We start from the raw sequence: 23,552 nt of genomic DNA, 5'->3' as shown, positions 1-23,552 counted from the left end.
TTAATGCAGACAAAAGTTCTCTATTCTGGGAAAAAACCACAAAGGACATTTATTAGTAAGAATGGGAAGTAAGCACCAGAATTTAAGGCAGAAAGGGATAGGCTAACTACTGTTTTGTGCAAATGCAGTCAGGTTTATGGTCAAGACTGCCTTTATCTATAAAGTTGCTAACTCTATAACCTTGAAGGGAAGAGATGAACACCAGCTGCCAGTCTTTGGGTTGTACAAGAAGGCCTGGACAACGAGAACACTTTTTCTGGATTGGTTCCATCAGTGCTTATCCCTGAAGTCAGGATGTACCCTGCCAGTAAGGTACTGCCTTTTAAAGTTCTTTTGTTGGACAATGTCCCTCGCCACCCAGAACACCATGAGTTCAACACCGAAGGCATCAAAATGGTGTACTTGCCCCCAGACACAACGTCTCTGATTCAGCACCTAGATCAGGGGGCTATAAAGACCTTTAGGACCCATTACACATGGCACTCTATAGAAAGAATTGTCAATGCTATGGAAGAGAACCCCAACAGAGAGACCATCATGAAAAGTGGCTCAGTGGTTGAGCATCTGCCTTTGGCTCAGGGCATGATCCCGCGGTCCCAGGACCCAATCCTGCTTTGGGCTCCCTGCAGGGAGCCTGCTTCTCCCTCTGCCTATGTCTCTACCTCTGTGTGTGTGTGTGTCTCTCATGAATAAATAAATTTAAAAATCTTAAAAAAAAAGAAAAGTCTGGAAGGATTACACCATTGAAGATGCCATTATTGTTACCAAAAAAGCCATAACAGCCATCAGCCCAAAACAATAAATTGCCGCTGAAGAAAACTGTGTCCAGATGTCTTGCATAACTTCCCAGAATTTAAATAGAGCCAATCAGAGAAATCATGAAAGAAATTGTGGCTATGGAAAAAAAGGTTGCCAGAAGTTCAAGAGCTAACAGACACCACACCAGAGGAATTAATGGAAGGCAACTTGATGGAGATGAGTGCTTCCCAACCATTGCCGGACAATGAAGAAGACAACCAAGAAATCGCAGTGCCAAAAAACAAATTGACATTAAACAGTCTAGTAGAAGGGCTTTGATTATTCACACTGCTTTTGACTTCTTTTACAACATGACCCTTCTATGATATGGCACTGCATCCAAAGCACACAGTGGAAGGATTGGTATCATATAGAAACATTTTGAGAAATGAAACAGCAAAAAATTCAGACAGAAATTGCTATGTATTTCTATAAAATTACACTGAGTGTGCCTGCCCCTCCTGCCTCTCGTTTCACCTCAACTTCTGCCTCTGCCACCCCTGCGAGAGCAAGACCAACCCCTCCTCTTCCTCCTCCTCCTCAGCCCAGTCAACATGAAGAGATGAGGATGAAGACCTTTATGATGTTCCACTTCCACTTAATATAGCAGATAATCATCACACCATCTAGTTAATAGACTGAATCCATTGTGTAGGCGCGTTGTCTTCATATGGAAATCTAACAACCGCACAGCAAGGAATGTATGGGATATTTTGTGTCTTCGCCATCATCATTGCCTAAGTGTAGAACATTGTGTGCAAGTTATGTATGGAAGTGGTTAGCCTACTCTTCCATAGGCATAAGGTAAGCGATATTTAATATAAAATTCATAATGTGTAGTTTTCTTACTGTTTTCTAACTTTGCTTTCAAAGAACCATATTAACATACAGTATGTGTCTCATGATTGGGGAAACATTTCAGCCTATCATCACAGGTGAGTGATTTTTTTTAAAAAAGTAATAATATTTCCAATATTGTATTATGAATATGACTGTAATATTGCATGCCATAAAAATTTTATGACAATTCATTCATTAGTGTGTAGGCTAGGCTACCGTGAAGCAATTGTATCAATTACACCAGGCTACCATAAAGCAATCCTGTTGCTGCTTCTGTATTATCAGTGCATGAATTGTTATACCTGTAAATAAATATGAATTTCTTTTTCATATTATCTTTTCATTTTTAATGCCTTACATTAGTAATACATATAATATCCATACTGATTTTTATCGTAGCAGACAGTATTGGTGTAGGTACTCACAGATGACTCATCTTGTAAACAGATAACATAAATTTATGATATTGATAAATACAATACAGTGCTTATTTTCTCTTTATGATTTTCTTGATAGTGTTTTCTTTTCTCCAGCTTACTTTTTTTAAAGATTTTATTTATTTATTCATGAGAGACACAGAGAGAAAGCAGAGACATAGGCAGAGGGAGAAGCGGGGTCCCCATGGGGAGCCCAATGCAGGACTCGATCCTGGGACCCGAGGATCATGCCCTGAGCCGAAGGCAGACGCTCAACCGCTGAGCCACCCAGGCGTCCCTCTTTTTTCTAGCTTACTTTTATTTTAAGAATACAGTAAATAATACATATAATAAACAAGATAAGTGTTAATCGACTGTTTATGTTATCAGCAAGGCTTCCGGTCATGAGTAAGCTACTAGTAATTAAGTTTTGGGAGAGTCAAAAGTTATATGTGGATTTTTGACCACACAGAGTTGGCACCCCTGACCCACGTATTGCTCAAGGATCACGTATATTTGTAATATTTGAGAAGTGATGAATTAATAGATGGTTTCATAAATCTTAAAAGCATAGAATGGAGCAAATAATGAAAAATACTTAAGTTAACCATGATAATTGTATCTACCCAATGTGTACGATGACGGGGTGGTTATTTCAAAGTCTCTGGAAGGTTCTGGATTTGGTGAAAGATGACCAGATAATTTGCAATTTAATCTTTCTTCAAGTGAAATTTTTTCCCTTAAACCAAAATTTCTTTTTTAGGTGTTGAGATATAATAGACGTATAATGTCATACTAGTTTCAGATGAACAACATTTGTATACACTGTGAAATAACTACCATAATGAGTCTAGCTTCCCCATGTCACAATAAAAAGTTACATAATATGCAATACAATATTGTTGACTATAGCCACCATGCTGTACATTACCTTCCCTTGACTTAATTATTTTAGACTGGAAGTTTGTAACTCCTGACTCCCTTCTCCTATCTCACCCACCTCCAAACCCCTCCACTCTCTCCATCACCAGTCTGTTCTCTGCATCTATGAATTTTGTTTTCCTTGTTCATTTGTTTGTTTTTTAGATTTCACATAAAAGTGAAATCATATGGTATTTATCTTTGTTTGACTTATTTCATTTAATATAATGCCCTCATGGTCCCTTCATGTCATTACAAATGGAAAGATTTCATTCTTTTTCTATGGCAGAGTATTATTCCAGAGTATGTGTGTGTGCATGTGTATACCACATTTTTTATGCATTCATTTATTAATGGACCCTTAGGTTGCTTCCGTGTTTTAGGCTACAGTGAATAATGCTGCAGTGAACATAGGGGTGCATATATCTTTTTGAATTTGTATTTTTGTCATCTTTGAGCAAATACCCAGAAGTGGAATTGCTGGATCATATGGTAGTTTATTGTTAGGTCTTTTGAGAAACCTCCACACACTTTTCCACAGTGTCTGTGCCAATTTAAATCCCCACTAACAGTGCACAAAAGGTTGCTTTTTCTCCACATCCTTACCAACACTTGTTATTTCTTGTCTTTTTGATAATAGCCTTTCTGATGGGAGTGAGGCGATATCTCATTGTGGTTTTCATTTGGTTTTGTGTGTGTGTGTGTGTGTGTGTGTGTGTGTGGTTTTCATTTGTATTTCCCTGATGATGAATGATGTTCAGCATATTTTCAAGTGTCTATTGGCCATCTGTATGTCTGCTTTGGAAAAATGTCTATTCAGTTCCTGTGCCCATTTTTAATTTGTTTTTTAATATTGAGTTGTATGAGGGTTTTTTAAATATATTTTGAATATTAACTTTTTGAATATATGATTTGCAAATATCTCCTCCCATTATATATGTTGCCTTTCTCTTTTGTTGGTGGTTTCATTTGCCATGTAGTAGCTTTTTAATATAGTCCCATTTGTTTAATTTTGCTTTTGTTGCCATTGCTTTGGTTTCAAATCTAAAGAATTGTCACCAAGACTGATGTCACAGAGCCTATCGTCTTTATTTTCTAGTAAGAATTTTATGGTTTCAGAACTTACATTCAAGCCTTTAATCTATTTTGAGTTAATTTTTATGTATAGTGTAAGATAGTGGTCCAGTTTCATTCTTTCACATGTGGCTCTCCAGTATTCTCAGCACCATTTACATATTTCCTTATTGTATATTCTTGCCTCCTTTATTGTAAATTAATTGAGCAGGTATACATGAGTTTATTTCTGGAGTCTCTATTCTGTTCCATTGGCCTATGTATCTATTTTTATGCCAATACCACATTGTTGCGGTAACTAAAGCTATGTACAATGGTTTGAAATCAAGGAGCATGATGCCTCCAATTTTGTTCTTCTTTCTCAAGATTACTTTGCCTATTTGAGACCTTTTGTGTTTCCATACACGTTAGGATTGTTTGTACTATTTCTGTGAAAAATGCCATTGGAATTTTGATAGGGATTGCATTGAATCTATAGATTGCTTTGGGTAGTATGGACATCTTAACCATAGTAATTCTTCCAGCCTTTGGCACAAATATATTTCCACTTATTTCTGTCTTTGTCATTTACTCTTATCAGTGTCTTACAGTTTTCAGTATATAGGTATTTTACCTCAGTTAAATTTATTTCTAGGTATTTTATTGCTTTGATGCAATTGTAAGTGAGATTGTTTTCTTAATTTCTCTGATAGTTCATTGTTAGTGTATAAAATGCAACAGATTGCATTATATTGATTTTGTATCTTGCAACTTTGCTGAATTTGTTTAGTTTCACAGTTTTGGGTGGAGTCTTTAGGGTTTTCTACATATAAGATCATGTTGACTATGCATAGTAAGAGTTTTACTTCTTTCCATTTTAGATGACTTTTATTTTATTTTATTTTATTTTTGCCTAATTGCACTGACTAGGACTTCCAATACTATGTTGAATAAAAGTGGAAAGAGTAGGCATTCTTGTCTTATTTCTGATCTTAGAAAAAACCTTTCAGCCTTTCATTGTTGAGTATAATGTTAGCTGGGGGCTTACCATATATGGCCTTAATTATGTTGAGATATATTATTTAAATACCTGCTTTGTTGAGAGTTTTATCATAAGTAGATGTTGAATTTTATCAAATGTTCTTTCTGTTTCTATTGAGATGATCATATAATTTTTATCCTTCATTCTGTTGATGTGGTATATCACGTCGATTGATGTCACATGTTGAACCACCCTTGCGTCCCTGAAATGAATCCCACTTAATCGTGGCATATGATCTTTTTAATGTATTATTGAATTCAGCATGCTGATATTTTTTAGGATTTTTCATAATGTTTATCAGGGATATTATTAGTCTGTAGTTTTCCTACATTCTTGGAATGTCCTTGTCTGATTTTGGTATCGTGGTAATGCTGACCTCATAAAATGAGTTTAGAAGCATTTCCTCCTCTTCCTTTTTTTTTTTTTTTTTTTTGGAAAACGTGAAAAGAACAGTTGAGTGGGGAGAGTCCCCAGGAGGGCTGAGTCCCTGGCTAAGGAGCTATGGACCCCAGAAAGATGGAGCACTTCTCTTCCAGCGTGATTTTGATCGTGGCCATTTCCAAAGCCATTCAACTGGACTTAGTTGCTGGGTTGGGCACTGTGAATTTGCACATCTCCCTCAGGGAGACATGGCTTTAGGAAATGACAGCATTCCGTCCCAGGAGGAGCCTGCTGTTCATCATTGGTCTTTCCAGTTTGTGCCATCCAAAGGAATCCAGGACACTAAGCTAACAAAACCTGCTGCCTGAGTGGGGAAACCTAGATGCCTTGGTTGTCCTGTGCCTGCTCCCCTTCCTTCTACAGCTGGAACTGTGAGCATGATGGGAACAAAGAGAAGTATGAGTCTGTGCTCCATGATACCTGGCTGCCCAAGAAATGTTGCATATGTAAATGCTGGCACAGCCAGCCTCATGGCTTTCCTCAGACATTTCTACCAGGGTATGGTAAGTGGATAGGCCCCTCTCTTGCCCTTTCAGATGGTTGTGTGATAGTTGAGCACTTCCTGGTTTCCAGAACTTCAGAATTAACACTGTCTTCAGACAACACTTTTTTGCTCGCTGGCATCTGCCTTGCTATATAAAGTTACTATTAATGAACACTTGCACGCAATATTGGTCATGCAAATTTCGTGACCTGTAAAGGCTGTCATACCCATGTCATAACTGAGAGATGATCGTTTGTTAGTTGCCCTGAAATACTAGATAGATATCCATAATGGTCCCTAACATTTCCTTAAAGTACCAACTACTTCCTTCTCTCTGCCCTCTCCGAAAAACTGCTTTTAAAAAAAGTCAACCTAAAAAAAAAAAAAGAAAGAAAGAAAAAGAAAAAAGTCAGCCTGGGATACCTGGGCTGCTCAGTGTTTGAGCGTCTGCCTTTGGCTCAGGGCATGATCCTGGGGTCCTGGGATCGAGTCTTGCATCAGGGTCCCCACAGGAAGCCTACTTCTCCCTCTGCCCATGTCTCTGCCTCTCTGTGTGTCTCTTATGAATAAATAAATAAAATATTTAAAAATAATAAAATTTAAAAAGTCATCCTTCTCTACACTGTGATCAAGTTCTATGTTTCTTGATACATGTATTTCTACCAAGGGTTTTTCTTATTTTCCTTTAACTATTGAATTCTGTCTTCAGATAATTAAAGAGTATTCCTAATGTGGAAGTGAGTTTAAAGCTTTGAGTAGAGTTGATCAAAATCAATTAAGACCTCATGTTTAAAAGGAAAGAAAAGAAGCCCCCTGAAGGGAGCAGATGAGAGGTGAGGGACAGAATGCTGAGTTACTGGAAGTGTGTGTGTGTGTGTGTGTGTATGCGTGTGTGTGTCTACCAAGGATACTAGATAGAAAAAAGGAAGCAAAAAAGAGAGATTAGAAAAAATAAAATGGATAACTTGGTTGATGATTAGATGAGCCTGAGAAGCAGGTTAAAAAGCTAAGCTGAAAGGCAAGTTTCTATCATCTATAGAAAGCTTTAGAAGACAAGAACACCCCCTTTTTTCACAGTGCATTGTAAAAAGAATGAAGTCTCCTTGGAAAAAATTCTTTCCCCAAAAAGAGAGCTTAATAAGGGCACCTGGGTGGCTCGGTCAATCAAGTATCTGCCTTTGGCTCAGGTCATGATCCCAGTTTCCTGGGATCGAGCCCCACGTTGGGCTTCCTGCTCAGAGGGGAGTCTGCTTCTCCCTCTCTCTCTACCTGCTGCTCCCCCTGCTGGTTCTCTCTCTCTCTCTCTCTTTGTGTGTGTGTGTGTCAAGTAAATAAATAAAATCTTTTAAAAAGAGAAAGAGCTTAATAAATTATGTTTTCTCCATACTTTGCAAATATTTTAACTGCTGTAAAAGAGAAAATGTTCACAATATATTTAATCTTAAAGCAGGTGATAAAACTATGTATGGTAAAACCCATTTTAGAGTACATTGTGAAAAAATAAAACACATTGTATATATGAGTGTGTCCAGTAAAAATGGGAAATATATTGGAAAAAGAGTTTGAGAAGAACAGATAGTAAATCCTTAAATATTTAGTAGAAATCACCATTGGAGCTGTCTGGTCCTGGACTTTTGTTTGTTGGTAGGTATCTGATTACTGATTCAATCTCTTTGCTGATGATTAGAGTATTTAGATGTTCTATTTCATCATCATTCAGTCTCAGAAGATTGCATGTTTCTAGGAATTTACCATTTCTTTTCTTTTTAAAGTTTTTTTATTTCTTAGAGAGAGAGAGAGCGCCTGCACAAGCATGAGGGTCAGAAGGAGAAGGAGAGAGAATCTCAAGCTGACTCCACACTCAGAGTGGAGCCCAACTCAGGGCTCGAGCCCAGGATCCCGAGATCATGACCTGAGCCAAAACCAGGAGTTGGCCGCTCAACGACTTTGCCACCCAGATGCCCCAGGAATTTACCATTTCTTCAGCAGGCCCACAGAACTGTTCCAACTGGGATGCACCTGTTCCCCAGGGTTAGCAGGACAGGGCTGCAGGGGAACACAGGGGCAGGACAAGCAGCACTAGCAAGGTACAGGGAGAGTACAAGAATGGTATCCACCATCACTTCTGTCCCTGGAGTGAGTTCCAGTAGACCCCTGCACCTCAGGCAGATGCTTTAGGATTAGCCAATGGATATCCTTCACTTCCTAGGCACTTTCAACCTGCACAACCTGTCCTTGTGCGGGGTCCCAGGGCCAGTGAGTTTGTGTGCCAGCCCTTTAAAGGCAGAGCTGCAGTTTCTTACAGCTTTTTTGGATCTCCTAGACATAAGCCCCTCTGGTTTTCAAAGCCAGATATTTGGCAGAGGGGGTTGGAGCTTGTGTCTCCAGTGCAGGTCCCAAGGGTTGGGATGCCCTTGGGACATGGGTTGGGAAACCCGATATGGGGCTCAGGGAAGCACTCCGTATTTGTAAGATTCCCCCGCTGCCCTGTGGTGGGGTCTTTGGCAATACCTAGTCTCTGCCTTTACTCCTTGTCTCAATGTGGCCTTTTAATTCTTTGCTATGGAGGAGCTGTTTAGCTAGTTTTCAGGTCTTTCCCAGGAAGAATTGTTGTATATATAGCTGTAGATTGGATGTGTTCATGGGAAGAAGTGAGTTTCGGGGCCCTCCTATGCCACAAGCTTCAACCACCATTCTGAAGGGAAATTTATAATGTCCCCCATCGGAATGATTTTGACAATAAGTCATTGAAACATCAGCAGAGGAAGATAGTTTCGAAGGGTTGCAGAAAAGCCTACCCTGGTAAAATAGTGACATCTTGTGGTCAGAGTTTGCAACAAACTCCCAAAAGTCAAAAATTAAGATGAAAAAGCCAAGAAGGGGAAAAACAACCAAAAGCACACATACAAAAGGCTTTATTAAATCTTTGTTTTGGATGATAAAATGAATTTTTCTCATTTTGGCTTTTGGCTGTGAGAAAAAAATTATTTTTCCCTTATAATTATATTTCCCATACCAATAAGGACAAAGGAGTTTAATTGAGAAAATAAAACCCTGCCTATAGAAATAAATAGGACACTGCAAATATTTCCTTGTATACATGCATCATTTAAAACAAAAATATTTACATTTGAAATTCATGTAACATGAGAGATTTTTGACTTGTTTTTGTAAACTTTAAATTAAAAGAGAGGAAACCTATCTTCCCCTTTAGTGCCTTAGTGGCTGCTCTTGGCAATTTTGCCCATGTTCCTTGGGCTGACCCCAGCACCAGCTGCTCATGGGGGGACAGTTCCACAGTCCAGGCCTTCTCTCTGCCTGAGGTCAATCTCTGGCTGCAGAAATGAATCCTGCCTGGGCAGCACAGGCCGGAAGTACCTGATGGTTTTAACACCCTTGTGAGCTACCTTCAATCAGGAGGGAGGCCACAATGGAATAAATACCTCATTTCGTAGATCAACAGTGAGACAATTCTGAGTTGTGTACTACATGGTCTCTCAGGGGGCCCCAGCAAGACTGACCTCCAGTTTGTCACAATGGTAGCTTGCTCATTAATGTGCCTTTTCAGGCCCCGGGGTGGCAGTCAGTTAAGTGAAAAATTCTTGGTTTTGACTCAGATCATGATCTCGGGGTTGTGGGATTGAGCCCTGCCTCAGGCTCTGCGCTCCGCGTGGAGTCTGCTTGAGATTCCTTCCCTCTTCCTCTGCCCCTCCCACTTGTTCTCTCTCTCTCTCTCCTCTCTCTCTCTTCTCTCTCTCTCTCTCTCTCTCTCTGTCTCTCTCCAATAAATAAATAAATCTTTAATACACCTTTTATTTTCTTTTTTCCTACGTCCTTCACCATGTTCCCTGGTGTCATCAACTCATAAACCACAGACGCCCCAACCACTGTCTCGGGGATATCTTTTGGAAGAATCCAAACAGGTGTAGTGATCTACCCATGCTGCACACATCTAGTCTAGTGTGTCTTGGTTTACTGCAACCATAAAGCCTTTCACAGCTTCTTGCAGATGTGCTGCAGTTCCCCTATGGGCTTCATCTTTGTGGAAATGGTAGTTCAATGTAGGGAAATTGCCTTACTAAGGAAAGAGGGCACCTCCACTCCATGGATTTTGTATCCAGCCTTAAATCCCTGCAAGAGAACTTGAACCGGGTGCAAAAAGTTGGTTGAACCAATTGATTTTCTAATTGGTTAGGAAATATGTTAAGATTCCATACATGAAGACCCAAAAATTAGAAATATATTTTACAAGACATGTTTATCCATGAGGAGTTGTCTTTTTTCTTTTCTAACAGTCGATGCGGTCGACTATTTTTCTACACTTTCAAGTGCATGCAAGGGGCAGAGACACCAGTATCTCAATATTTTACACAAAACAGATGCTGATATACCAGAAGTGGGGGCAGTAGGGCTAGTCGGCACTGTGACCATCAATCACATGCAAATTTCAACCGCTGGCCACAATTTTGCATCGGAGCCAATTTATTCCAACCTGATGGGAATGAGGGGCAAAAAAAAAAGAAGCTGTTTTATATTGGCATGTTGAAAATTACAATATAAATCTCAAATGTATTCACCTGAACTCTTGGTCACAAACAAGCCAAATGTGCTAACTACAGCATGTGACTAATAGCACTTTATACATCAAGTGATGTTGGTGAAGTCATGTTTTTATTTTCCTTTAATAGAAAAGTATTTTCAGGTCAATTTTTCATCTCCTCAGGTAGTAAATTTATGAAGTTTAAGAGTCATTGAACTAAAGGAAAAAGGATTTATCTGCCCCAGGTTTCAAATGCCTTTCTTTAAACCACCATATATTCTAATCTCTAATCCCTACCTTGGAATCTACTCACGTCTCCCACTTCGTTGCATTTCTGAGTCCCAAAGTATCTTTACATCTGGAAGCATAATATTATTAATAGTGAGGCTTTCTGCCTTCTATTTTACATGTACTATTTTAGTTAGTACCTATAAGACTGTGGTATAATGATAACTATATACATTTTACAGATGAGAATGCTGAATCTTTAGGGAGTTTGTCCAAATTCTGATCTGACAGAAAATCAAGCTCTTACTTATAATATCAGCCAACTATATCCGTATAATAAACAATCACAAAATCTCAGTGGTATACAACTCTAAACATTTCTTTTTCATGTATCTGCCTATTAGGCGAAGTGGCTCAAACTGATCTTGGTTGGGCTTAATTAGATGGTTCCAGGCTTCAGGCTGGATCCAGCTCTGCTCCACATACCTACCCGCACCCCAACCTCTCCCAAGGTAGTGACAGCTGAATAAGTTTAACCAGGGATCCCTGGGTGCAGGGCATGTGTGCTTAAATAGCAATTGTTGACCAAATTTTGGAAAGTAAAATTCTTTTATCCTCATATGAGTTTATTTTAAAACCGAATGTAGTAAAATACAATAGTGGTGCTATATTATTATCCTATTAGTAGTCAAATGATATTAATTCCCTTATTAATAGTCAACTGTTATTAGTTCCCATAAAGGGGAGCAGGAAAGAGACAAACTGACTTATTCTCTGGGTCTCCCTCTCAGTACACCCCGGCGACCTCTGAAGTTCTTCCGCAGATTCTCGAAGTACTGCGGAACACAGTTTGAAAACCTGTAACGTGAACTCTCATGTTAGGAATGTGTGATGGATCCTCTCGTCTTTCAAATCGCACTCAATCTCCCACAGCCTCTGTGAAAGCATAAAGCTCTCTAGGTCCTAGTGCCTCTGTGATGTGATCCGAGATGCATGTGAAATTTTTTTGCCTTTAGTCTGCCACAGTGTCTGCATACCTGCAGTTGGAGGGACTGCTCCTTTGGTCTAGGGCATTTTCTTGTTCAGGAGGCCTTTTAAATGTATAAAATCTCTTTAGAGAAACAACCCATCAGTCCATGAATACCTTAGCTTGAATAGGGATTTTCCGATGGCCTGTAGACAGTCACAGGTAGGTGGGGTAAAAAATCTGAGTCCTAGATGTTCAAGGGGCATGGTGAAAAGGGGTCAGGAGAAGCTCTGGGGGGGGGGGAAGGTGAACAGAAAAAAAAGGAAAATGTAAGTGGAAAGGTGAGGTGAATTCAAAACCGGGCAGAGTCTTGTCTGAGAAACACTTTTGCACTGAGTGGTGCACGTAGCATATAGAGATCATCTTCTCTGAACACAGAGCCTTTAAGAAGTTCATTTCCCTCTTCTTCTGTAGGGAAAACCAAGGAGGTAGGTTTCCTTTAGATTCCACACATACTGTGGGATTGGGTATAATTCGGACGGATCCAGAGCTCAAAACATCTGTTTCAAACCATCTTTTTGGAATGAATTGCCCAAGGAATAACAGCCTCAAAATTATTTATTTCCTATTTTTATAGATGCTGGGAAGAAGAAATGGGACAAAATGGGCATAGTTGGGGGTTACCTGACAGCTGTGTTACATCTTCTAAAGTCTATCATATGGTAAGTGATCAACTGTGCCTCATCAAGAGCACAGAGATATAGAATTTATTGATTACTGTAGGATGACTTATTATCTGGACTTGAAGTATATTACCAAGTAGCAGATAGTTGCTGAAAAGGTACAAAATCGTAAGACATAAAAAGAATTCAGTGTTTCCTGTCAGATTCTTTAGGACTTCACTGAGAGCTTCCAGTGTACTTGTTCAATTCAATTCTGCAAAAAAGTATTGCCCATTTCATGCCAGACACTGTGCTGGAAAAGCAGAGATAAATAGGGCATCCTGTCTGTCCTCCACATGCTCAAAGTCTGAGGGAGGAGGACAGAGTTATCAATGACTATATTGCTGGGTAGTCAGTGCTACATTCGAGGTATAGAGAGCCGTATAGGAAGAAGCAAGGGACCAAGTGATCTAGCCAGAGGCTTCAGGGAGATGGAAGAAGGTAGGTCGGGGAGATTCTATAGCTCAGGTGAGCCCTAAAAAGCCACTGGAGACATAGGGCTAGGTAAAGGCGTGATTAGATCAGCTTTCTCAAAAAAAGCACTCTGGTGGGGGGAAAAGCAGTCAAACTAGTTAAGAGGTTCTTGCAATCAATCACTCAAGAGCTATTAAAAGAGACCAAATAAAATGTGGAGTCCTGGGACAGAGGAGGGACTTCTTCTAGGTGACCTCAGGAGGTAGAAATAATGAAAGCTTGGTACTCAAACAAGAGGTAATATAAAAGGCAACTACTTTGCCACATGTATGAAAAAACTAAAATCTTCCAATTCCTGTCATGCATTGTGGTAGTCGTCATTATGGTAACTGTTTCCTCTAACTAAGAAAGAAACCAAGAACTCCTTTCTTAGGACTAGTCAGGCAGCTGCTAGGGTCAAGACATGAGTTCCCTGTCATAGGGAGACTCACATTCTCAGTTGAAGCATAACTACTGTAGTATTTTCCATGTAAATCCTATTTGAAATGGCTGCCCTCCTGGCATTGATAAGAGGAGGTTCAATTTGCACTGGTCCTGTATGTCTTCATATCATGATACATTTATGAGAATCACTGTCCTATATGTCTTCATATCATGATACATTTATGAGAATCACTGTATCACACAGGTACTATACAAAACATTGCAAAAGCAAGTAGAAAATAAAATATTGGCACTCCAGGATTAGTGCTGGATATCATGTAGTAGGTAAAGATGAGAGTGGGAGTGGGATGTCACCCCATCAGTTAAGAATCCTTTATTAAATGACAGTGCCCAGAGCTCTACCTGACATAGAGGAGTACTCAGGGAATATTTGATGGATGAATGAATGAACAGGAAAAGTAGTTATCAAGAACACATAAATGACTTTCTTGTGATACTTGTCTCTGAAATGCTAAGAAAATACTAATGCCCTCCCTCATGTGGTTGCAATAAAAAATCATAGTGAATATTTTGCCATTGTCTCTGGGTTTTTTCCCCATTTTTCATCTTCTGCAGTTTAAACCACTACTCAATTCTACCAGAAGTGGAAACATGTTTCAATTCTCAGAATAGCATATGAATTGACTTTTCCCACCTCATGTACCTTAGTGAGAAAAATATTTTTTTATGAATAAACAAAATATGGTGTTAGATCCATACATTCAGAATAAAATAAAGTGGGAAAAAGACCTGGGATATTATGGCATTCATAGTAGAAGTGAGTGGCCATGAATATTCCCACGTAAAGTAGTGGGGCACAATTCTATCCGCAGAAAGAGAGCTGAATCCCCAAATGCACCAGAAGTAGAATAAAAATGTGACCCAATATGTCAAAACTCAGTGAACATTTTTATGACCCATCAATTGTATCATTGCAAGTCGTTAGAGAGAAGATTTTGATGAACATCAATTTCTACATCAAGAAAAATAAATGAGCCTCCATTTCCTTCCTTCTCTTTGTTCTCACCTTCAAGTTGTTAAGGTCTTTGAGAAGAATAAAAGATGACACTTCAGTAGCTCACAAATCAGACTTAACTGTTCCCATGTCAGTTTGAGTTTAGAAAAGATTACTTTCATCTAACAGCCCTCTCAGATACAGTACTACAGTGGGGTACTATGTCACCTCCAGAAATGATTTATACTGTATCTATCTAAATTTTAAAATATTAGAGAACTCTGCCTTCTATCTATCTCCATGCTTTTAAAATAGCTCCCAACAGTGCCTTAATAGCACAAAGAACAAAGAAAGAACATTTTCATATTACTTAACTACCTACCACCCTAAATTAAGTCAGTGTTTAGAAAGAGGTTGAAAACAGAAGTCAAAATGAACACGCACACACACTACTCTTCTCCAGTTTTCCAGTCATCATATAAGAAACAATCCAAACCTGAAACTTGATTTACTTTTCATCCAAAAAATCAGAAATTAGAAGTAAGACACCCTTGTGAGGATTACAAATATAAATAATCCCTTTCTTCAGAGAATACCTGGTCTAACAGGGACAATAAGAGATGTCACAAATACTTACAATGTACAGAATAATAAGATCACTATCTTGGAAAGGTGTCCAAAGTGACAACAATACTCGGAGAAAGGAGGGCTAACTTCAGAACTAACTAGGACTGGGAACCCGAGGCCATTCTTGTCAAAGAAAATGGGACAAACATAGGACCCGGGGTCTTCGAGGTCCCTGAGGACTAAGAGCAGTGAGAGAAAGTTTTAAAAACTAAGTGTAGAATGAATACAATCAGTGACCTTGAATGACAGCACCAAGAGTGGATTTTATGGCCTGGGTGGCTGAATCGGTTAAATGTCTGCCTTCGGCTCAGGTCATGACCTCAGGGTCCTGGGATTGAGCCCCATGTCAGCTCCCAGCTCAGCAGGGAGTCTGCTTCTCCCTCCTCCCTCTCCCCTCTTTGCGCTGGCGCACTCTGTGTGGTCTTTCTCTCTCAAATAAATAAAACATTTTTAATAGAGTTTGGATTTTATAAGATAATAATGCTTCAAAGCAAGGAAATGATGTGAAGTCAGCTGCATTTTAGATTAATTAGGAAACGATGTGAAGCTGCAGTGGAGGAGAGCGAGAGACACCAACCAGACAGGTATTAAAACAGCCCAGGAAGAGAATCTTAAACCAGAGCACCAGCAAGGGGAATGGAAAGAAGGATCCAAATGCAAGAGATATAAAGAGACAGAATAGCTTCCAGTTTCTAGTTCTGCACATAAGAAGCTTGGGAGTCGCCACATTGTCCTAATAAGTAAAAAGCTGAACAGGCTGGAAAATCAGTGACTCTTCTTAGATTCATAAGACAGGGGAAGACACAGGGCAGACCATTGCCCCCAGGACTGGAGAGACAGACGAGCAAATGCAGGGAGTCAGAGTTTGTCAGAGCAGAGACTCACAAGTGGAAACCAGTGCCAAGGTAGAAAAACCCGAACTATAATTAATGAACTGATGGAGGCTCAGGGCTAGAAAGAATAGACATCCACATGCAAAAAAAATAAAAAAAAAAAAGGAATCTAGATACAGACCTTACACACTTTTCACAAAAATCAACTCAAAATGGATCATAGACCTAAATGTAAAGCCTCAAACTATAAAACTCCTATAAGATAACATAGGAGAAAACCTAGATGACTTTGGGTATGGTGATGCCTTTTTAGGTATACCACTAAAGACGCAATCCATGAAATAAATAATTGAGAAACTGAACTTTATTAAAATAAAAAACTTCTGCTCTGTGAAAAACAGTATCAAGAGAACGGAAAAGACAAGCCACAGGATGGGATAAAATATTTGCACAAACGTCAGATAAAGTACTATACAAAATATGCAAAGTATTTTTAAAACTCAACAGTAAGAAAATGAATAACCCACTTAAAAGCTGGACCAAAGACCTTAACTAGACCCCTCACCAAAGAAGATACATGAAAAAATAAACATATGAAAAGATGTCTGACATCCTATGTTATCAGGGAAATGCAAATTAAAACAGTGAGATACCACTATGAGACCTGTTAAAATGGATAAAATCCAAAATACTGACAACACCAAATGCTGGTGAAGATGTGGAACAACAGGAATTCTCATTCATTGCTGGTGGGAATGCAAATGGTGCAACCACTGTAGAACACAGTTTGGCAGTTTCTTATAAAATGAAACATACTCTTATCATGTTGGCCCATTAATAGCACTCCTTGGTATTTACCCAGAGGAGTTGAAAACTTAATTCCTCACACAAACCTGAACACGGATGTTCATGGCAGCTTTTTTCATAATGGACAAATCCTGGAAGAAGCCAAGATGTCCTTCAATAGGTGAATGGATAAATAAACTGTGGTATGTCCAGACAGTGGAAGATTCAGAGCTACAAAGAAATGAGCTATCGAGCCATGAAAAAGACATGGAGTGTAAATGTATATCACTTAGTGACAGAAGCCAGCCTGGAAATGCTACGTAATGTAAGACTCCTACTATAAGACGTTCTGGAGAAGGCAAAGCCATGGAGACAATAAAAATATCAGTGGATATGGAATGGGTAGGGAGGGTGGAGGTGGAGGGTTGGGAACAGAAGAATAGGCAGAGGAAGGAGAATTTCTAGGGCAGTAAAAATACTCTGTGTGATATTACAATGATGAGTACAGGTCATTATATATTCATTCAAACCACAGAATGCACAATACCAAGAGTGAACTCTAAGGTAAATTATGGACTTTAGGTGATGATGATCTGTCACTGTAGATTTGTCCTTGGTAAAAAATGTACCATTCTGATGAATGCAATTGATAATAGGAGAGATTATGCATCTGTTGGGGCAGGGGATATATGAGAAATCCCAGTACCTTCCTCTTAATTTTATTGTAAATCTAAAACTGATCTATAAAAAATAAAGTCTTTTAACAAGAGAGAGTTTTAGAAGTACTGAGATCTGTGGCACCTGGGTGGCTCAGTCAGTTAAGCATCTGACTTGATTTCTGTTCAGGTCATGATCTCAGGGTTGTGAGAGTAAACTCCATGTCAGGCTCCATGCTGAGTGCAGAGCCTGCTTAAGATGCTCTCTCACCCTCTCCCTCTGCCCCTCTCCCCACTTGGGCCTCTCTATCTCTCGAAAGAAAGAAAGAAAGAAAGAAAGAAAGAAAGAAAGAAAGAAAGAAAGAAAGAAAGAAATTAAAATTAAAATAAATTTTAAAAATATAAGTATTGAGATGTGAAGATGAAATGGGTACAGACAAATATGGATTCACTGTGAAATTTGTGTGACTGGAAAAATTGTGTGGCATTTATACAAATTGGAAGCCAAGAAAGTGGGACATATGGAAAAGGAGAGATAATTAGTTCAAGTTTAAAATATGTTGAATTTGAAAAAATAAAATAAATTTGCTGAATTTCAGGCCCCCATGGAACAATCGGCTAGGAAGCTCCACTTTTGTTCAGTGGCATGAACTTCACTAGACTTATTCAGTTTTGTGATTTATTCTTGTGTGTGAGCAGAAATTCTAGACAGTAGAGTTTATCACAGGCTAGGTATTGTCATCTACCTGTCAATGACACCCACCTGGAAGAAAGCCAAGATGTCAGTGAGAAACAAGGCCCATCTGGAGTAAGGCCAAGAAGAATGTCTATTTCAGGGGCACCTGGGTGGCTCAGTGGCTGAGCATCTGCCTTTGGCTCAGGTTGTGATCCTGGGGTCCTAGGATCGAGTCCCACATTAGGCTCCCCAAAGAAAGCCTGCTTCTCCCTCTGCCTATGTCTCTGCCTGTGTGTGTTGCATGAGTAAATAACTACATTTTTTAAGATTCTTTTTATTTATTTTTTCATTAGAGACAAACACAGAGAGAAAGGCAGAGACACAGGCAGAGGGAGAAGCAGGCTCCATGCAGGAAGCCCAACGTGGGACTCGATCCCGGGTCTTCAGGATCACACTCTGCGTCAAGGGCAGGCGCTAAACCACTGAGCCACCCAGGGATCCCAATAAAATATTTTTTAAATATCTAAAATTTTTAATTAAAATAAAATTAAATAATAAAATTTTTAATCATTTAAAAATATTTTTTAAAAAAGAATGTCTATTTCAAATTACTAGCAAAAGCAGTATTGGAATGGCTAGTTTTAGAATGGACAAGACAGAAGAAACGAATCTTGTGGTCTATTTCCCTAGAGCAGACTTCCTCACTTCCCCTGATGTCCATGGCCTTTGCGTTGTTACCTAGAATCACCACCTCTTTTTCTTCAAGCCTTTTAGACCTAATCTAGTCTTTTACCTCGCCACTCTGTCTCCTAGGACGGATACCCAGTGGTATAATTGAATCAGTGTTTCCAAAATGGCGGTGTTTAAAGTGAGGTGTTTTTTTTTTTTTTTAATCACTTTTGTCAGACAAAAGAACAGAATACAAATTTGGCAGGTCAGCAAAGCTAGATGTTTCCCTCACCAAATCAGCAGCGCAGAAGGAAAAGAGGAAGAGAGGAAGCAGGAGAGGGAGAAGGGAGCAGAGGAGAATGGAAAATGAAGAACAGGAAAGGAAGGAGGAAGGAAGGATAAAATGTTTGCATTGGATCCACTGAGGTGCCCTACAATCCCAGAAAGAGGACTGTTTTCAGTAATTCAAAGCAACATAGAGGCGAGAAATCTAGGTATGCCAGTCCTCAGCACTCAGTACTCAGACAAAGCTATACCCACTGATGCCGCCTCAGGAAGTCCCTCCACCGCCTGTGGTGCTGTGGGGAAGAGAGACGGATTTGTAAACCCCGGAGGCCAGGCCGCAGCCACCGTCACCTTGTCTGACCAGGAGGCAAGACCTTCAACTGAGGACTTGGGAGATAAGAAGGAAGGAGAATACATTAAACTCAAAGTCATTGGACAGGATAGCAGCGAGATTCACTTCAAAGCGAAAATGACCGCCCATCTGAAGAAACTCCAAGAATCCTACTGTCAAAGACAGGGAGTTCCCATGAATTCGCTCAGGTTTCTCTTTGAAGGTCAGAGAGTTGCTGATAATCACACCCCAAAAGAACTGGACATGGAGGAAGAAGATGTGATTGAAGTTTATCAGGAACAAACAGGGGGGTCGTTCTACGATTTAGATACTCTTTTTATTTTTGTTTCTTTCCCCTCAATCCTTTCTTATTTTTAAAAATAGTTCTTTTGTAATGTGCTGTTCAAAACGGAATTGAAAACTGGCACCCCATCTCTTTAAAACATCTGATGATTTGAATTCTGGTGCCCATTATTCATTATCACTTGTCTTCCTTGTGCTGATTTTTGGTGATCAAACCTCAGCCCCCTTCATATTGCCCTTTCCTTTTCAAAAATTACATGTGTGCACAGAGAGGCCACCTTTTCCAGGGCCGTGCATTTTCAGGCTTGTGACAATAAGTAAGATCGACCACTACAGGTGTTCATGATGACTTTCCAATTGGCCCTGAAGTTCTAGCATGTGATTGCTTCACTCCTGGACTATGACTTTCAGTGGGACATGAAAGTTTTTCAGAGAACTGAACTGTGGAAAAATGATCTTTCCTTAACTTGAAGCTTCTTTTAAAATTTGAGGGTCTGGACCAAAGAAAGAAATATCAGGCTGGAGTCGAGAAGACAGAGATGGTAAGAGTAAATGACTAACTCCAAAGATGGCTTCACTGAAGAGAAAGCATTTTAAGATAAAAGTCTTGTCAGAAAATCCCAGAAAAGTTCTAATTTTCATTAGCAGTTAATAAAGCTATTCATGCAGAAGTGTATTCAACAGAACACTGCTCTTTTTTATTTTATTTGTACTTTTTGGCCTGGGATATGGGTTTTAAATGGACATTGTCTGTACCAGTTTCATTAAAATAAACAAAATATTTGTAAAAAAAAAAATCTGCTTCAGGCAGAGACCCTACTCAGATCTATTAGAAATAGAAGACAAGGTAGAAAATAGGAGCTGGAGTCCTAAAAAAAATTGTATTAAGCCAAGCTTTACTTTGTATTGAATTACATAAGCTAGGACATTTTATTTACCTTTGAGCCCTGATTTTCAGGTGTATAAAATACTTTTAGGAACACTCACTTTTCGATGTCACTTTAAATTAAAATCTGTATATGTATGTGTGCTTATTATGCATCACCCACCATAGAACTCAACATAGTCTTGATAACTTCTAATTCACTTCCTTACAGAATTACTGTTAGGATTATATGAAATAATGTGTTTGCAGGCACTTGGAAAACAGTAGATTAGCTTGACAAGCTTACAAAGTAATAAAATGATGCTTGGAAAAATAGCTTTAGCCATATACATATCCTCATGATTCTTTTTAAGTTGACGTTGAAAATGAACCTATTTTATTTTACTGAATAATACCTTGTAGCCTTATTGAAGTTCTAAATATTCTACATGCTAAAATAAAATTATAGTACACTCCCTAAAGTATTTTCAATCACTATAAAATACCATCTAACTGCAGAGCCTGGTTTTTAGATGCAAGCCATATTTGACTTTGAAACTATGCTGGCTGAGAGAGAAAAGGCAGTGTTGATTAGCTTTCTAAGCTCCACTAGATTTTCAGGATAATCATCTTCTCTAAGTTTTAGTTGTGTAAATATGGCCATAATCTGTATTTATGTGACTTCCAAAATTTAGGTGAAAGTGGTTCCAAACCCTTAGATCTCTGACCCACTTTGGTGGTTAGTTGCAAAAGATCTACACACTCATATACACACAGAATGTTAATTTCTCATTGGCTCAATAATGCCTCATGAATATTTGTGCTAATATTTTAAACATTGCTTGCTCTTGGGGATTCATAAAATAACATCTCAAAGCATTTATAGTAGAAAAGACTTTTGCTTGCAAGTAAAGGAAACCCAGTTTGAACCCTAAATGATGTTTATGGACACATATATCTAAAAAGTATATGAGTAAATGCAGGCATGAATAGTTTCAGGGACCCAAACCATGAAAATGGTTCTCCATCTCTTTAGATATCTCAGCGCTATCTCTTATCATTGAGATTAATTCTCATACATACTTTATCATTGTGTAGATGTTGCCAACAGCTACAGGCTTATGTGGGCCAATCCCAGCGATCCAGGACAAAAGGAACAACCTCACTCTCAACAGTCCCAGCCAAGGTTCAAAGACCATCTGCAACTGGGTAGTCCATGCTCATCCTGGAAATAATTACTAAATAATTACTGTGGCCCTGGAGAAGAAGTACTATGATAGGCCAGGCCAGAGTCACATGCTCAGTCTTAGAGCCAACAATTGAGTGAAAATCATCCAACATGAATGGATTGAAAATAGAAAAAGAGAGATGATTCACCATAGGAAATTTGGGGTACTGGGACATCAATAAAGGGAGGGAATGCTGACCAGCAAAAGTAACAGATGGCCATTACAGCATTCTGGATTCCATAGTGGTAATTTGCAATGCTGTATTTTCTCAACTAGTATAGATCTTAAAATGTTTTGTTGTTTAAAAAGGGGTCCTTCCAATGGGCACTGATGGGGGCACTTGGTGGGATGAGCACTGGGTGTTAAGCTATATGTTGGCAAATTGAACTCCAATTAAAAAAATTTTTAAGGAGTCCTTCCATTTGAAAAGCTTGAGAATCTCTAATCAATTCTCCTTTCTATAGGAGCATATGGACGAGGGGCGCTTGGGTGGTTCATTTGGTTAAGTATCCGACTCTTGGTTTCAGCTCAGGTCATGATCTCAGAGTTGTGGAATTGAGCCCTGTAGGCTCCCTGCTCACTGGGGAGTCTATTTAAGACTTGCTGTCCCTCTTCCCCTGCCCCTCCCTGCACTCATTCATTCTCTCTCTCTCTCTCTCTCTCTCTCTCAAATAAATAAATATTTTTGAAAAAGGAATATATGGGAACACCTGGGTGGCTCAGCGGTTGAGCGCCTGCCTTTGGCCCAGGCGTGATCCTGGAGTCCCGGGATCAAGTTCCACATTGGGCTCCCTGCATGGAGCCTGCTTCTCTCTCTGCCTCTGTCTCTGCCTGTCTCTCTGTGTCTCTCATGAATAAATAAATATTTTTCCAAAAAAAAGGAGTATATGGACTAATATAGATCAAATACATGGTTGAATAACTGAAGTGTGTGTCTCTCAATTTAGATGATTACTATGGTGAGTGTGATAACATAGACAGCTGCTTTGGAACTTCTCATGCCTGTAAGTCACTAGCACAGTGAGTTTTCTTGGCCCATTAAGTAACTTCTGAGAACATTGCCTTCTCCAGGGAGCAGGAAACACTACAAAAGAAACTTTTATGAAGCACATTTTTCAGCAAGAATTTTCTTTCAGTTGAACTGTTTATTCTTGAATCTTTTGAGATATCCAGGTTAGCTGCTTACAGAATGAGTTTATGAACTTTCTTAGTGCTAATTTGAAATTAGTTATGCATTCTACATATAAAGGTCTTTAATCTTACAGTAATTCTTTCCTTGAGATAGCTTAGCTCAAAGGAGTTTTATGAGGTTGATCATTATAGCATGGACTAAATGAGGACAATTGTTATAATAATTATGTACTTAGGAGTGGCAAGTGCTCCCCTTCCACTTGTGTACCCTTCAAGCTACCCAGCTACCTGGATGTTTATCCTTAATTGGAGGGAAGATCGATAGTGCCATAACAGACTACTTCACAATTACTTTGTGTATAAGGTTTTTCTAAAATTTATTTATTTATATGACAGTACCAGTGGAGGGAGGGAACAGAATAAGAGGGAAAGAATCTCCAGCAGACTCCCCACTGAGTCCAGAGTGGGACATGGGGCTCAAACTCACAACCCTGAGATCATGACCTGAGCCCAAATCAAGAGTCAGATGTTTAACTGACTGAGATGACTGGGGACCCCTTTTAAGTTTTTATAAAAGTAAATACTTGCTTGATAATGCCTATTTAATTTTTTCATAATGCCTATTTATTTTAATCGTACATTCTTTCAGCACTGTGGAGCTCTGTGGTTTAAATCTCAGATAGTGCTATATAAATGACAAAGTCCAATCTATTCATAAAATCACATGTCTCAGTTAACACTGTAATGTTTAGACCCACCCCAAATCCTCTTCCCTAACAAGTTGCAACCAAATATCTTTGGCTTAAAGAAGACTCTGATAGATCTTAATTTAAAATAGTTGGTCTTTTGGGATCCCT

The 23,552-nt window shown here is 39.1% G+C and overlaps 1 long non-coding RNA gene and 2 pseudogenes across 3 annotated transcripts in view; all 3 read left to right on the top strand.

Moving 5' to 3' along the window:
- Positions 1-21,804, top strand: part of LOC144309222 (uncharacterized) — a 116,716-nt gene extending 94,912 nt beyond the window's left edge. For all 3 annotated transcript variants that reach the window (XR_013375285.1, XR_013375284.1, XR_013375283.1), the window contains 2 exons: positions 12,368-12,452; positions 21,434-21,804. This is a non-coding gene — a long non-coding RNA (uncharacterized LOC144309222). The remainder of the gene's footprint in view (positions 1-12,367; positions 12,453-21,433) is intronic.
- LOC144308404 (protein CRIPTO3-like) lies at positions 5,503-6,163 on the top strand (annotated as a pseudogene).
- LOC144308272 (small ubiquitin-related modifier 1 pseudogene) lies at positions 19,048-20,260 on the top strand (annotated as a pseudogene).
- Positions 21,805-23,552: the final 1,748 nt, after the last annotated feature.

Source organism: Canis aureus, chromosome X, assembly GCF_053574225.1.
Source record: "Canis aureus isolate CA01 chromosome X, VMU_Caureus_v.1.0, whole genome shotgun sequence".
NCBI classification, from domain to species: domain Eukaryota; kingdom Metazoa; phylum Chordata; class Mammalia; order Carnivora; family Canidae; genus Canis; species Canis aureus.
Note: the sequence above shows the minus strand (reverse complement) of the source record. Positions and strands in the feature narration are given on the sequence as shown.